This window comes from Impatiens glandulifera, chromosome 5 (genome assembly GCF_907164915.1).
Source record: "Impatiens glandulifera chromosome 5, dImpGla2.1, whole genome shotgun sequence".
NCBI lineage: Eukaryota > Viridiplantae > Streptophyta > Magnoliopsida > Ericales > Balsaminaceae > Impatiens > Impatiens glandulifera.
In genome coordinates, this window is record NC_061866.1 from 13,227,577 (window position 1) to 13,244,964 (window position 17,388).

Below are 17,388 nucleotides of genomic sequence, written 5' to 3' on the forward strand. Positions count from 1 at the left end.
ATAGTAGGGAGAAAGAAAGGGGTAATTGCCTTATTTTTATTTTTTTTAATTTAACTGTAGCTGGAGTCCACCCTAGTGTCCACTCTAGCCCAAACGTGGCTCCGCCCTTGCGTAGTTAAATAAAAAGGCACAAACGGGCAAATGAGTTACATGAGTTTAAAGGAAGAAATTGAGACCATTTATGTCCAATAGAAATCCAACTTAAGCATTAAAGAAACAGGACGTAACTTTTGATGAAGCCGAGAGCGGATCCAAACCTAGCAAATTGTATGAAATGTAATAAAATGTCATTAATAGATGAGTTCATAGGTTAATTTTTAATAAGTAATAGTAATTATTTACTTTGAAATCCTTATGGTAGTTCATCGGACAAAAGTACTCCTCTCCATACGTAGGCTGGCCGGCCGGCAACACCACCAGACCCGTCGGGAGTTTCAACAATCCTTCAAAGTTCACTTCCTCGACCACGGCCTCGAACAAAGAATTCTCTAACTTGATTAACAACGGCTCAGCTTCATCTATCTTGGTGGAATATTCGATTATCCTGGTATTAAAACAAACACTCTAAGCTGTTACTTAATAGCTTGCTTGATTGTCCACGGTAGGGGTGAGCAAATGGGTAAAATCAATCCATTTTGTCCGATTCGTATTAAATCCAAACTAACTTTATCCAATCCGTAATCCAAACCATTTTACTAATTAATATGGATCGGATACGGATTGGATTGAAATGATTTGGATAATTCAAACTAAAAAATATTTATATATATCCGCTTGAAATAAGTCAACAAAATTTTTTTTCAAATTTTTTTTTAAAAAAAATTTCGAATTTTTTATTATTATTAAATTTGAATATAAAAAAAATAATAAAAAAATAAAAATAAAAATAAATATCGTTGTAAAGTGATTCACTTGATAAGTAAAATATATATTATATTGAGATGAAATTTAATTTAAAAAAAATAATTAAAAAAAATATTGTTATTTAGATAGTTTGGAAAATTTGGATAATCCTAATCTAATCCGATTTAATTCAATCCGAACTCAATCCGGTCCAATCTCAGTCCAATCCGAAATATCCAATCCGAATTAGTATTTAAGAATCGGATTGGATTGGATTTCGGATTAAACCACCCAATGCCCATCCCTAGTCCACGGTTTCAGTGAAGAACTAGTTACCTCCAGCAGGTATCTCAGGGGTGTGTCATTTCGTAATAGAGATCTACGTGTATGTATGCTAATCCAACTATGTGTTTGTTTGTTACCTCTAGCTATGTGTTTGTTTGTTACCTCTAGCTTGACGACGGTGGTTTCAGTTTAAATCAGACAGTATGTTCATCTTCTAAGTGTAAATATTTTAATTGTTCTTGATATGATCTTAACATTAGTTATATTTTGAGCCTTCATCTTGTTATGCTCTTATGAATTTGACCAATTCTGTTGGACAGCTGTGGTCAAGGACTTCAATTTTGGTAACCAGGTGTGTGTCATTTGTAAATGTTATTATTTAATAATTGTTATAAATTATTAATTTATATATATAATTACAAAAGAGAAAATTAAAAATTAATTTGGGTTGATCAGAGGAGAATGAGAGAGAATAAATAAATAGTGAGCAGGACGTAAAATTCATGAGTTATCAGTTTAATATTTCCAATAGTTTAAAATTCAAATTATTTATTTTATAAAACAATATATATACTTTTATATATATATATATTTCAAATTCTAATTTATTTTATAAAATATAATATTTGAAAAATTGAATTGTATTTTTTTTAAGTGCAAGCTAAAAAAAATATGACCAGTCAAATAATATTAGGACAATTTTAAGAGTTATGACCAGTCAAACAATATTAGAAAATTTTAGGGTCTTAATTTTTTTTTGTGCAGATTTGGTTTTAAAAGATAAAATAATTGTATATGATTTGGAATAGAAATGCCTTAGTTGGAATTAAAGTTGGGCGTATTTGACTTAGACAAGTCATATTAAACTCTCAATCGTATCGTGTTGTGTCGTGTCTTAATCTTATGCGTGTCGTATTGTGTCTTGACCCACTCAAAATATTATGATCCATGAGGTTTATCATGTCGTATTAATTCATATCCATGAATTTATTCGTGTCGAATTAAGTCGTGTTTAAATTCGTGTTTTTGGTCAATCTTATCGTGTCGATACCGTTTTCATGTGTGTCATGTCGTTCATTGACAAGTTCATATTAATTAATTAATTATTTATATATTAAATTATATTATTAGTAAAAAAATATAAAATATGTTTATTTAATTTATTTTAATTTAATTTAGAAAACTTAAATTAATTTAATAAATTAAATGTGATTAATATATTATTTAAAAAACTAATTAATATGTTAGATATGTAAGGTGTGTAAATCATAAACAGTAATTTAAATGTCAATTATTTAAAATATATTTTAAAACTTGTAAATAATTATTCAAATAAAATTAGTTAATAATTTATTAATTGAATATTAATATAAAAGTAGGTAATTTGGAGAAAGAAATAAGAAAGATGTGAGTAGTTTGAGGAAGGAAACGTGAAAGGTGGGTAAAAATTTAATGTATTTGTAATGGACTTATTTATAAATATATATTATTATATTATAATTTAATGAAAAGTTGGTAAAAATTATAAATATATATTATTATATTATCAAAATTAAATTATTATAATATATTTATTATTTAATGTATTAATAATAACTGAAATAATAAAATTATTTAAAATTTTAAAAATAAATAAATAAATAAATTAATAAAAATAATATCTGAAATAATTATTTCAAATCTCACCTTTCTATTCATATAATTTATATATTTATTTTATATTTATATTAATTTAATTAATATTATTTAAATTAACAAATTATTTTAATATTTTAATTCAGTAGGTTTAATTTTAATTATATATATTACCATTATAAAATTAAATAATTAATGAAATAAATGAGAATGTAAATAGATTTAGAGAAAATGTTAATGTTAAGTTGAGTAGCTTAGGTCTTGTAACTAATTATGTTTTTGTCGTTTCGTGTGTATACCCGTGTTCGTGTCTATACTTGTGTTGTGTCAGTGTCAACTCGTGACCGTGTTCCGATCGTATAAACTCATAATCGTGTCATCTCGTACTTGTGTCGTTCCAACCCACGATCCGAATGAGATAATATTGTATCGCGTTGTTCCGTACTAATATCGTATCAGTTCGTATTAATCAAACTTATTGTCCACCTCTAAAATTGTGAGTTAATTTACTCTTTAAAAAGATATATTGGAAAATACTAATTATTTAAAACGATAAGATATTATTAATTTTAAAAAATAAAACCGTCCAAAACCAGTAAATGTCTTGGTTAATGGAATTTTTTTTAAAATAAAATCAAACAAAAATAAATTAATTAATTAAAATAAAATAAAAGAAATATAAAATCCAAAAATAAATAATAATAAAATCAAAAAAATGTAATAATATAATGATAGTTGTAAAATAAATAAATAAATAAACAATAATGATAATAATAAGATAAACCTAAAATATAATAATAATAATTATAATAATAATAATAATAATAATAATAATAATGGCTATGATGCTATTATTGATGAAAATTAAAAACAATATTTGTTAGCTTTTAATTTAAAAAAAAACTAATAAAACAAGACTTTAAGAATATTGTTGAAATAATCCAACCAACAGGGGCTTTTTCTATTCAACTGGACCTCACAGATACCACTAGTGCTGAGCATTGTACCTAAACGGTCGTATTCGACTCGGACAAGTTGTGTTAGACTCTTAATCGTATCGTGTTGTGTCGTGTCTTAATCTTATGCGTGTCGTATCATGTTTTGACCACTCAACATATTATGATCCACAGGTTTTTTTGTGTCGTGTTAATTCATATCCACGAGTTTATTTGTGTCAAGTTAAGTCGCGTTTAAATTCGTATTTGGTGTTATTCCGACTCAATCGTATCGTGTCGACGTCTGTTTTCATTCGTGTCATGTCGTTTATTGACACACTCATATTAATTATTTATTTATTTTTATATTAAATTATATTGTTAATAAAAATTATAAAATATGTTTATTTAATTTAATTTAGAAAGCAAAAATTAATTTAATAAGTTAAATATGTTAATTATATTATTTAAAAAACTAATTAATATGTTAAATATGTAAGATGTGTAGTTATAAATTTTAACATAATAATTTGAATGTCAATTATTTAAAATATATTAAACTTGCAAATAATTATTCAAATAAAATTAGTTAATAATTTATTAATTGAATGAAAATTTAAATATATTTTGTTTAAAATGTTAATGTAAAAGTGAGTAGTTTGGGAAAAGAAATAAGAAAGATGTGGGTAGTTTGAGGAAGAAAATATGAAAGGTGGGTAAAAATTTAATGAATTTTTATTGACATATTTATAAATATATATTATTATATAATAATTTAATGGAAAACTGGGTAAAAATTATAAATATATATTATTATATTATTAAAATTAAATTATTATAATATATTTATTATTTAATGTATTAATAATAATTGAAATTATAAAATTATTTAAAATTTTAAAAATAAATAAATTAATAAATTAATAAAAATAATATCAGAGATAATTATTTGAAAACTCACATTTCTATTCATATAACATATTTATTTATTTTATATTTATTTTATATTTATATTTATTTTAATTTATATTATTTAAGATAATAAATTATTTTAATATTTTAATTTAGGAGGTTTAGTTTTAATTATATATATTACAATTATAAAATTAAATAATTAATTATTTGAATGAGGATGTAAATAGTTTTAGTGAAAATGTTAATGTTAAGTTGAGTAGCTTTGGTCTTGTAACTAATTGTGTTTATGTCGTTTCGTGTGTATACTTGTGCTTGTGTCTATACTCGTGTTGTGTCCATGTCGATTCGTGATCGTTTTATGATCGTATAAACTCATAATCGTGTTGTGATCATGTTATCTTGTGCTTGTGTCGTGTCTAACTCACGACCCGAATGCGATAATATCGTATCATGTCGTTCCGTACTAATATCGTGTTTTATTGTGTCGGTTTGTATTGATTCAACTCATTGTTCATCTCTAGAATTGTGAGTTAATTTACTCTTTAGAAAGAAATATTGAAAAGTAGTAATTATTTCAAACATTACCATATTGTTAATTTTAAAAAATAAAATCCGTTCAAAGCCGATAAATGTCTAGTTAATGGATATTTTTTTGTAATAAAAATAAAAATTTTAATTAATTAAAATAATATAAATATAAAATTCAAAAATAAATAATAATAATAAAACAAAAAATGTAATAATATATTGATAGTTGTAAAATAAATAAATATATAATAATGATGATAATAAGATAAACCTAAAATATAATAATAATAATAATAATAATGATTATGCTATTGATGAAAATTAAAAACAATATTTGTTAGCTTTTAATTTAGAAAAAAAAAAAACTAATCAAACAAGACTTTAAGAATATGGTTGAACTCAATTTGAAAGCTACTGTTCTTGCATGCATGGATGTTTTGTTTTGAAATAATCCACTCACCAAACATCGGGGCATTTTCTATTCAACTGGACGTCACAGATGCCAATAGAGTGGGATATCGTGTCTAAACGGTCGTATTCGACTCGAACAAGTCGTGTTAGACTCTCAATCGTATCGTGTTGTATCGTGTCTTAATCTTATGCGTGTCGTATCGTGTTTTGACCCACTCAATATATTATGATCCACAGACTTTTTCGTGTCGTGTTAATTTGTATCCACGAGTTTATTAGTATCGAGTTAAGTCGCGTTTAAATTCGTGTTTCGTGTTATTCCGACTCAATCGTATCGTGTCGATGTCCGTTTTCATGCGTGTCATGTCGTTTATTGACACACTCATATTAATTAATTATTTATTTATATATTAAATTATATTGTTAATAAAAATTATAAAATATGTTTATTTAATTTAATTTAGAAAACTTAATTAATTTAATAAGTTAAATATGTTAAATATATTATTTAAAAAACTAATTAATATGTTAGATATGTAAGATGTGTAGATATAAATTTTAACATAATAATTTGAGTGTCAATTATTTAAAATATATTAAATTTGTAAATTATTTAAATAAAATTAGTTAATAATTCCGTTTAAATAACCCATACCATACCATACCATACCATACCATACTAAAATAACTTAACTCATTTAGTTTGAGTAAGACACAAATCCATTGTACCAACACAATAATCAATTATATTTAATATGTTTATGCTGACACGAGTTAACACAACACAAATGAATCCGTAAATTATTATATTTTGAATAGGATAAAGCACGATAAAACACAAATGATGATAATGAACTACGTGAAAGTAACATGATCGATTATTCTGTATCATGCATGCACTTACTACTTCTCCTCTGATAAACCAAAGGTAATTTGTAATTTTCACTTTTTGTACGGTGAGAATTGAACCCTCAGCTTGTAAGTTGACCCATCCATCCTGTTAATTTAAATGTTTTAATATATATATATATATATATATATATATATATATATATATATATATATATATATATATATATATATATATATATATAAAATCACATCTTTTATATAAAAAAATATTCCATAACTTCTAATTGTTCAGTTGCCAAAAATTTAGAAGGACTGGTCCATTCTGCATTATTTTTAATGAGTGATTATTTATTGTAATTTTATTACGTGTTGCCAAAATTATTATAAAAGTGACTATTTTTTTTGTTGTTGTACATGCCATGCAAAATACCATATTTTTGTAGTGATCGTTACATCATAATGGTTTGTTATCATTTCTCTTAGACCTCGTTTGATCATTGGGTTTTTGTGATAAAACCCAAGTTTTATCCCAAAACCCAACAATTCCATCATAAATCAAATCAATCATTTTATTAATTAAAATACCTAAATTACCCTTACTTAAATATTTTATTTTATATTAATAAAAAATAATATATATGTATATATATTTTATATTATTTTATTACATTATAAAATTTATTTTCATATAAATTAAATTAATAAATTATTTTATTTAAAAAAATTATATTAAATATAAATAAAATTATAACCTACTATATTATCTAAAATACCATTTAAATTTTAAATAGTTTAAATAAATAATTATATTAGAAAATAAAGTGAAATATATTTAAATAAAAATATTAATTAATTTATAAATATATTTCATTTAAATTAAATATTTATAAATAAATTTATTTAATTTTTTTAATATAAACTAACTTTAAACTATTATTCTAAATAAATATTTTAATAAATTTGAATTTTAGTTATTATCTTATAACATTAATTTCATGTAAATTTTTTATATTAATTATATTAAATAAAAATAAATACACAATATAAATAAGATTATAATATACTATATTATTTGATGTAATATTTAAATTATAATAGTAGTTATTTATAAAATTAGTATTTATTTAAATTTTTAATTATATATTAATAAAAGTTGATATTAATATATTTATAGTCTTTTAATATTTATTTATATTTAAAAAAAAATTTAATATAAATTAAATTATTTCATTTAAAAAATATTATTAATCATAATATATATATATATATATATATATATATATATATATATATATATATATATATAAAAGGAGAGAGGAGGTGTGAGAGGGGGAGAGATAGGGTAAAATAGGAACAAAATTTAAAAACCTAAAATTTTACCTAATTTGATCAAACAAATTTTACCTACTTTGATCAAACATGGGTTTTTTTAGAAGAAACCCAGACAATATCCTAAAATCCAAAGATCAAATGAGGCCTTATTTATATATTTTTTTAAACTTTCTCATACTTACACCAGAAGTAATGTTAACCTCAAGTGTCTTTTCTAGGTAAAGTGTGTCTTTTTGGTTATTGAACAATTTGTTATTTTAAGTATTCATTGTTCAAGTACATTTATCATTTGTTTATTTGATAATTCTTTAGACCTCTCTAAGAGTTATCATGTGATTGCATGGAAACAATGTCATGCTATAAACAAATGTGGCCCTAATCATTTTGAACGGTTACTAATAATTTCGTCTCCAAAATTCTATATAAAACTTTGTCTCTCAAGCACCCGAGGATTATCCTATCATATTGATACAAATATTCACAATTTTTTTATTTAAGGACACTACACTATCATGAATTAAAAATAATATTTAAAACATAAAAAAAGATACACTATTCAATAAATTTTGTTATATTTAATAACTTAAAATATTAATAAATAAAAAATTAATAATAAAAAATAAACAAATACGATATTAAACTAATTTCACTCAGTTTGATTAATAAATTAATTGACACGATAATATTGTTCCGACACGATAACCAACTCTAATCGTCACAATACGACAGATAAGTTAACAAAAACGAATAAGCATATGTTGACACGAGTTAGTAAGACACTTATAATGATTCTGTTGAATATTATATTTTGAAAGGGTTAAGACACAATACGACATGAATCAGAATGAGTTTTAACACAGAATGACACGATTGAAAGTTTAACACGAATTACTCGAGTCGAATAAAATTTCTTAGGTATGATACCCAACTTTAGCACACGCCACAAAAATAACCCATTTTATTTGAGTTTATTTTAATTTTGCATATCTGGTTTTAAAGGATAAAATAATTGTAGAGTTGGAACGCTAACCTCTAGTTGGTCCAACTATGATTGTGGGTCATTAAATAATTAACTCTTTACCAATACTGAAAACTAGCCAGTCTTCTTCTATCAGTACCATGTTGTTCATTCTTTACAAAAACTAGTGTAGGTTCAAAACTGGTACAAGTCTCAATCTATGGGAAAATCTACCCGAATGATGAGTTACGACGGTTGACTACACACTATTTGGATTTCTTGATCATATTTATTATATATAAATATAATGTTATTAATTTAGTTCAATAATCTGTTCTAATAAGTGGAAGATTGTAACCTATTTGGATTTCTTCATTATATATTATTTTATATATAATGATATTAATTTAGTTCATAACTAGTTTTAATAAGTAAGCTCACAATTGTTAATATTAAATTAGTCCTCTCACAATTTATTTTATGCCCTAATACTGAAAACATATCTACTCTCACTCCTCAAATCCTAGTAGTATCAAACAACATTCTGAATCCTCTACATGGATTTCAGACTATTTCTTTGATGGATCGACTAGAGGACATATAAATTAATCAGAATAATACAAGTGAATGTTTATTTTGAAGATCCCATAGGACATGAAAGTTGTTGGGTAGACACGTGTTTGAACACGAGTTAACACGACATAAATATATCTATGAATTATTATATTTTAAATGAGTTAAGACACAATACAATATGAATGAGATTGTGTTTCGACACGAAACAACATGATTGAAATTTTAACATGAATTGTCGAGTAATTGAATCCGTCTGTTTAGGCACGACGCCCAACTCTAGTAATTAAAACAACAAAAAATATAATATATATATATGGTCAAACTTCACGCCGGCTCATTACAAAATATTTTTTCACACTGCTGGCGAGGATAGGATGAGGAGTACTGGTTCTTGGAGAAATTATGGATGATGATACTGTCTATACTCCCCTATTGTCATCTCGGTGTATTTCATTTCTAGTTTAATTTCGATCAAACATGTATGTATTACATTGAGTTTAATCTTTATTCATGTGGTATTATATCTACAATTGTAAATATTATAAAATTGTATATTACTAGCCAAGTATAATAATTAATAATAAATTAATAATTTAAAAAAAAAACATACCATATTAAACTAACTTAACTCATTTATTTGAATTAAAAAATGAATAGTAACATCACCATTATGCTGACACGATAACTAACAATAATCGACACAACACGACACACAAGTTTGATCATGAGTTATCACAACATAAATGAGATTATTATATTTTAAACCGGTTATACACGATAAGACACATTGAATGAATTTCAACACAACACGATTAAAATCTAACACGAATTGTCTGAGTCGAATACGATTATTTAAGCACAATGTCCAACTATAATAAATAGGACACAAATTAAATTAACACATATCTCTAATATATAGTTGATCTAATTAGAAATTATTATTTTTAATTGACATTAATTAGATTAATTTCAAAATTAAAGGGCACAAGGATAAATTAAATAAGTATAGATATTATTAATTAAAAAAATATTTAATATTAATTAAAGATCTTCATCAATAATTAATTGTTGGAACTTGTAGGCATCTATCCATATTTCCTAACTTGATTAAGTTGATCACACAAATACAAATATAAAAAGGCAAATATAAAAGGCAGTAAGTTACTTGCATGTCTTCAGGATAATGAGTGATAATATGCAAAATATTAAAATAAATCATAATATTAATAAAATAAATACACAATAATTGATATTTATCTAAAATTTATATTTAATTACTAATAAATCAATAAATTAATATATTAAATAATAATAAATTAATAATTTAAAACAACACATATTATATTAAATTAATTAATTCATTTAGTTGAATTAATAAATTAATAGACACGAAATCATTGTGCCGACACGATAACCAACTCTAGTCCACACAACACGACATACGAGTTTAAACACGTATTAACATGACACTAATAAACATGTTGGAACAAGTTAGCACGACACGAGTGAGCATGTGGATTATTATATTTTGAACGGGTTAAGGTACAATACGACATAGATTAGAATAAGTTTCGACATTAAATGATACGATTAAAAGTCTGACACGAATTGCTTTACGATGGTTTATACACGAAAAAAAATTAACACCTATGTTCCACTTCTAGTTTTATATTTAATAGTATCTTGGCGGTTTCTAGGATTGGCCCAAAGATTGTCCCAATACGATTCACTTTTGAACCTTTTTGGTACATTGTGATTTTTTTAATAATTTAGATTTGTATATATTATTTATAATGGTTAAACGTAAGATTAATTTTAAATTAAAAATGTATTTTAATAAAATTAAGAATTCAAAATTAATTAAATTAAATATATATAATAAAACATTGATATTAACAAAATTTAAGTTGGTCATGCGTTCTGGATGACAGACTATCAACCTTCATATTTTGCGACATATAATTTTTCTTTAGAAGAACTTAGATCACGTGACACCATTTTATATAAAAAGAGAGTTTATATTATATAAAGGTAAAATTGGGCACACCATTAGTAGAATTTAATGCTCAGAATAGAGTTGGGTAATGGGTTAGATTAACACGAACTAATACGATCTAACATTATATTAGTACAGAATGACACAATACGATATTATCTCACTCGGGTCGTAGGTTAGACACGATACAAGCACAAGACGACACGATTACGGCACAATAACGAGTTTATACAATCGTAACACGATCACGAGTCGATACGGACACAACACAAGTATCGACACAAAGACGAGTATACACACATAATGACATAAACAAAATTAGTCACATGACTTAAACTACTCAACTTCATATTAACATTTTATCTAAATATAACATCTTATTTATAAGAACTACTCTCATTGGATATCACTCTTATTAATGTTTCTATAATAATTGCTAAGGTTAAAGGAGCAATAAAGATCATCAAGAGTATGTCTTCTCTTAAAGTTTTGATATTCATCAAATTTAGTTGGATATTGATTATCGTCATGAAAATTTTTCAACCAATAAATGTGATGATACCGTTGCACCGAATTTTTACGACACTTAAAGTTTCTTTAGAAGACCTTAGATCACGCGAGAATATTTTACATAAAAAGTGATTTGAAGGTCTAGTGAATTTAAAACTCTCTAGAGCCTATCCGCCCAATATAGCGGGCTATATAACTTTTAGTACATAATTTAACGAACTATGAAATATTGTGTTTTAAATTAATATTTTGTTCATTATTATTTATTACAGGTTATATTATAAAAGGTGAAATTTGGCACACCACACGTTAAAATTTAATGTTCAGATTTGTGTTGGGCAATTGTTTGGATCAACATGAACCGACACAATTCAACACGATATTAGTTCGGAACGACACGATCACAACACAATTATAATTTTATACGATTGTAACACGATAACGAGTTGTTAAGATAAGGACATGACACGATTATAAACACGAGCACGAGTAAGCACACAAAACGACATAAGCACAATTAGTCATATGACCAAAACTACTCAACTTTACATTAATATTTTATCTAAATATAACATCTTATTTATAAGAATTACTCTTATATTCTTTTACTTTTTTTATAAAATAATTCTCATTAGATATCACTCTTATTAATGTTTCTATAATAATTGTTAAGGTTAAAGGAGCCATGAAGATCATCAAGATTATGTCTTCTCTTAAAATTTTGATATTCATCAAATTTAGTTGGATATTGATTATGACTTATATTGTCATGAAAATTGTCCAACCAACAAATGTGATGATACCGTTGCACCGAATCTTTACGACACATAATGTTTTATTAGAAGAACTTAGATCACGCGACAATATTTTACTTAAAAAGAGATTTGAAGGTCTCGTCAATTTAAAACTCTCTAGAGCCTATCCGCCCAATATAGCGGGGTATATAACTTTTAGTACATAGTTTAACTAACTATGAAATATTGTGTTTTAAATTAATATTTTGTTCATTTTATTTATTACCATTTATATTATACAAAGGTGAAATTGGGCACACCACACATAAAATTTAATGTTCATATTAGAGATGAATAATGATTTGGATCAACACGAACCGACATGATTCAAAACGATAATAGTACGGAACGACACGATGCAATATTATCTCACTCAGGTCGTGGGTTGGACACGAAACAAGTACGAGACAACACGATCACGACACAATTATGATATATATGATCGTAACACGGTCACAAGTTGATAAGGAAATGACACAATTATAGACACAAACACGAGTATACACATGAAGCGACATAAACACAATTTGTTACCTAACCTAAACTACTCAACTTCTCATCAACATTTATCTAAATATAACATCTTATTTATAAGAATTACTCTTAATTTTTGTTTTTTTTCCGTATTTTTTAATTAACTTATGAGATAATTTAATTAGCTTATTTTGACCAGGTATATTATTATGATATGAAGTTATGTGCTAGAGAGGATTGTAAAAATAGAGATAATATTCTGAACAACTCTGAAAATTAAAATTATTTCTCAATTTATTTAGTAAAATATTTTAAATCAAATTTTATATTTTCTAGAATTTTCAAAAATCGGCATGGACTGGACAAGAGGTTCGAGAGACTCAAACTAGGTTTGAACGAGGAGGTTTGGATAAGGGCTAAGAACTGGGAAGTAGAAGGGAGGTCGCGGGTTTTAGTCCTTGACCTCACATTAATTTTTCTTTCTTTTTGATTTCTTGACTAGGCACAATGTTTTTACAAGTTAGGTGTTCGAGACGCACTCTTTACCCTTTCTTTTTCCTCGGTCACGCGACATCATTTTCTTTAAAGGGTCTATGGGCTGTTGGTTCCTCTTCTCGGTCACCAACTTTCAATTCCTCAATCGGGACATCGGTTACAAGGTCGATTTCCTCTTCTTCGTATTGTAGCAAACCAAAATATGGCATAACGTTCGATTTCGCTATACGACTCCATTATGAAATCCAAGAACACAAGTCTCTTCTTGGAAGAATTTGTAACGTGCTCGGGTTGCACTCAACATGTCATTCCATCATTGAAGACCCTCGTCGGAGAACGACTGGAGAATTAAAAAAAAACTCATTCGAGATTTGTGAATTAGATATTTAGAGTATGAAAATAATTTGGAAATCACTCAACAGTTTCTTAGGAGTCATGGAATTCAAACTCAGAGACCTCAATCCATATCTAAGACATTTTAGAACATCGTTTTTCGAGATCTCATTTTTATACCAAATTTAGTGAATTATTGTTAGGATGACTACAGTTATTTTGAATTACCTTCAATCGACTTCAAATAAGACTTGGATGATTTTTGGATCATCCCTACGGGCAAGAGCTAGAGAACAATGATCCCACTTTTTTTAAGCAAATTTGGTTTATGTTGATTTATCGAATTGTGCCTCGATTATTAGTTGTTTTACCATATTTAGAGGATATATGCATAGTCCACTCAAATAATCAATCAAAGGATGAACATCTAAGAACTCAAATATTGTAAAAAAAAGAAAGTAACTTTGATTGATAAATCTTATTAAAATCTTAAAGTATGACTTACAAAAGATTCAAAAATGTTCATAACACTACAAAAAAGGTGTTTTTGGCGAAAGCTTACCGACGATGTCAGAATTTTCCAACGATTTTACCCCTAAAATTTGAGACGGAATTAAAAAACGTCAAAAATAATTAATAGAAGAAGGAAAAAATGTAGAAAAAAATTAAGCAAATTTAGCCTGTTCCATTTTCATAGGTAATATGCAAAGTAAACTTATGTCACAAAATATAGGAAATTTTCCTACTATAACTTTCCGACGGATTTTGATTCTATCAGAATTCTTGAGCGTGTCTTGGTTTTTTCCATTGATTAAATCTTGATAAATGTTACCTAATTTATTAGATTTAGTAAGATTCTGATCTCTTAAGAGATGATGCATTTGCTTTTCCTTGAGTAAGAATTAGTTGAACTTTTAGCTCTCCTAGTAGGTGTGTCGGAAAACTCCTATAGCTCAACCTACATCAGTTGCTGTTTTGTCCAAATAGAACAATACTATTTTATTGACCTGTTTCTTCTACTTTTCATTTTGTTGAGTATTTGTAATATTCTATCTCATATTTAAAGCTTCATGTTTCGCAGGTAAGAAGATCTTAGGATCCCATTTGAACGATTTGGTCCAATTAAGGATATTTACCTACCAAAAGATTAATATACTAGGTATGTCAATTTCCTATCGTACCCGTTGTTGAAAAAATAATCTCTCAAATGTTAGTTTTGTTTCTAGTTTTCAACTAAACATAAAACCTTTACATTTTCTTCCATCCCAATTCCATTCTCCACTTTTGGAATTACAATTCTAATATTTTTTTTTCAAACATGTGATTTGAAAGATATCCAATTATGAGAAAAATAAAATGGAGTTCGAATTTCAGTTCCTAGTAACTACTCAAAAGTAGCTTTATACTAGTTTCAGTATTGCTCACTTTTATGGGTTTCGTACGGTTCAATTTTGTATTTTCTTCCTCACTGTAATTAACAAATTATTGTAAATGTTTTATGGAACCACGTGGCTTTGGATTTGTGAAGTTCAAATATGGTAATGATGCAGTTGCAGCCAAGGAACATCTGAATTGTACAGTCATTGTAGGACGCGAGATACGAATTATTTTATCTGAAAAGAACCGAAACACTCCTCAAGAAATGCGTAGGGTCATGCGCCCAAGTTAAAACTCTGCTTGTCCTGATTATTTATTCAGATTATCTGTTATGGAAGAAATAACTTATTCTCGAGTTGCTTGAGACTCAATTGTATTCTTGTTTATAGTGGAAGAGACGGAGTCCAGAGAGGTCCTCCAGGCGTCGTAACCGTTATTAGTCCTTTTTCCTGGCTAATTTCTAAATGTATTTTATTTGGATTAGATTATTTCCTATTTCACTTATCCTCTTGCTCATGGTGTCTAGATGCCAAATAGTGAGTTGAATGCTTATCATTTCCATGAGTCTTAATTATTTGTCATTTATTGATCACGAATAAAATTTGTACCTTCATTAGATTCTTGAAGTTGGGCAACTTATTAGGATGAAGAAAATTACTTCCAAGGAACTGACATAAATTTTCTTGAGGAGATTAAAGTAGTAAACAATGAACATATTTTCATTTATGTAGTCATGTTTGTTAGCCTATGCTAAATATGATCGTAACAAATTTATAGGTAAAATTGGTGTACAAGCAAGCAAAAGAAGCTGATGAGCTACTCTCCAAAGGAGTGGATTTAGGTAAAACCTTATCTATTTTGGCACAATTAGGATTTGACTAACATAAATTTCAATATCATAAATTGAAAAAAAAAGTGATGATAAGTGTTATTTACGAGTTCTCTACTTAGTTGGAATATAAGATATTCATTTTTTTTGTAGGGTTATATAATTGACTTGCATAATTTTGTTGTTCACAAGTCCCTCTAATGAATATTGATGAAGTGAGGAGAGTTGGAGCAAATGAGTTGTAGATGACTACTAAAATGGGAGTAGAGCTTTAATGCATATGGATGAGAAGTGATGAGAGTTGAGTATTAAAATGTGAGTAGAGGTTAACTTTCAATTTTGTGTATTGATAGAAACAATTGAGTCACACATATTTAACTTATTACGGGCTCAGTCTTTTCATTGACGATCCGTGCGGCACTAGTTACGATCTTCGCAAGAACGAGTAACTAGTCAGCCTTACTCAACGCAACACTCGACGCTTAATAGAATTGACACAAGAAATTCTAAACAGAGTGTAAACTCTTACAAAGAATAATAATATTATATCACTTGAATACTTGGTGATTTATAATGTAATACCTCACATGTATTTATAGGACTAATCTTATCTATTACATTAATGACACACTAATTTAGGGCATTCCTTATAAGTGTCAATCAGTGATGCACTAATTTAGGGATTCTTCTAATTGTCAATTAGTGATGGAATAATCAAGGACATCCTTTTAAGTATAAATTAATGATGCGCTAATCAAGGACATGCCTTTCAACTCTCAATTAATGATGCGTTAATCAAGCACATGCCTTCCAGCTAGAATATTCCTTGTGTTAGCTTAAGCGAGCTTAAGCCTCATCCTCTTTTTGGGCCTGGAATATTGGGTCGTGACATTCTCCTTATGCCTCATCTTCTTGGGCCAGGAAAGATTGGGCCGTGACATTCTCCCCCACTCAATCTGGCGACATCCTCGTCGCTTCCTTCTTGTATGGTTGGATGGTGTCTCCACATAGGATAAAAGTTTTGAGCGACATGCTGGCTTTCCAACCCATTTCTTCTCTAAGAAAGGGCCTTCGTATTTCCTCACAAGCCCTTTGTGAAATTTGGAAAATCGTCTCTCTTGATGGAGGAGAAGTTTTATTATCACTCGGTTTCCTCCGAACTGCAAGTGTCTTCTCTTCTTGTCCTCCCATTTATTCATTCTTTTGTCGGTCTTGGCTATTTCGCACTTCTCTTTCTTGAAGGGAAACTCCTCCGGTTGCCTCTTGAATTCCTCAAATTTGAGAGGTTTCATGCAATAAAGAACCGCTGC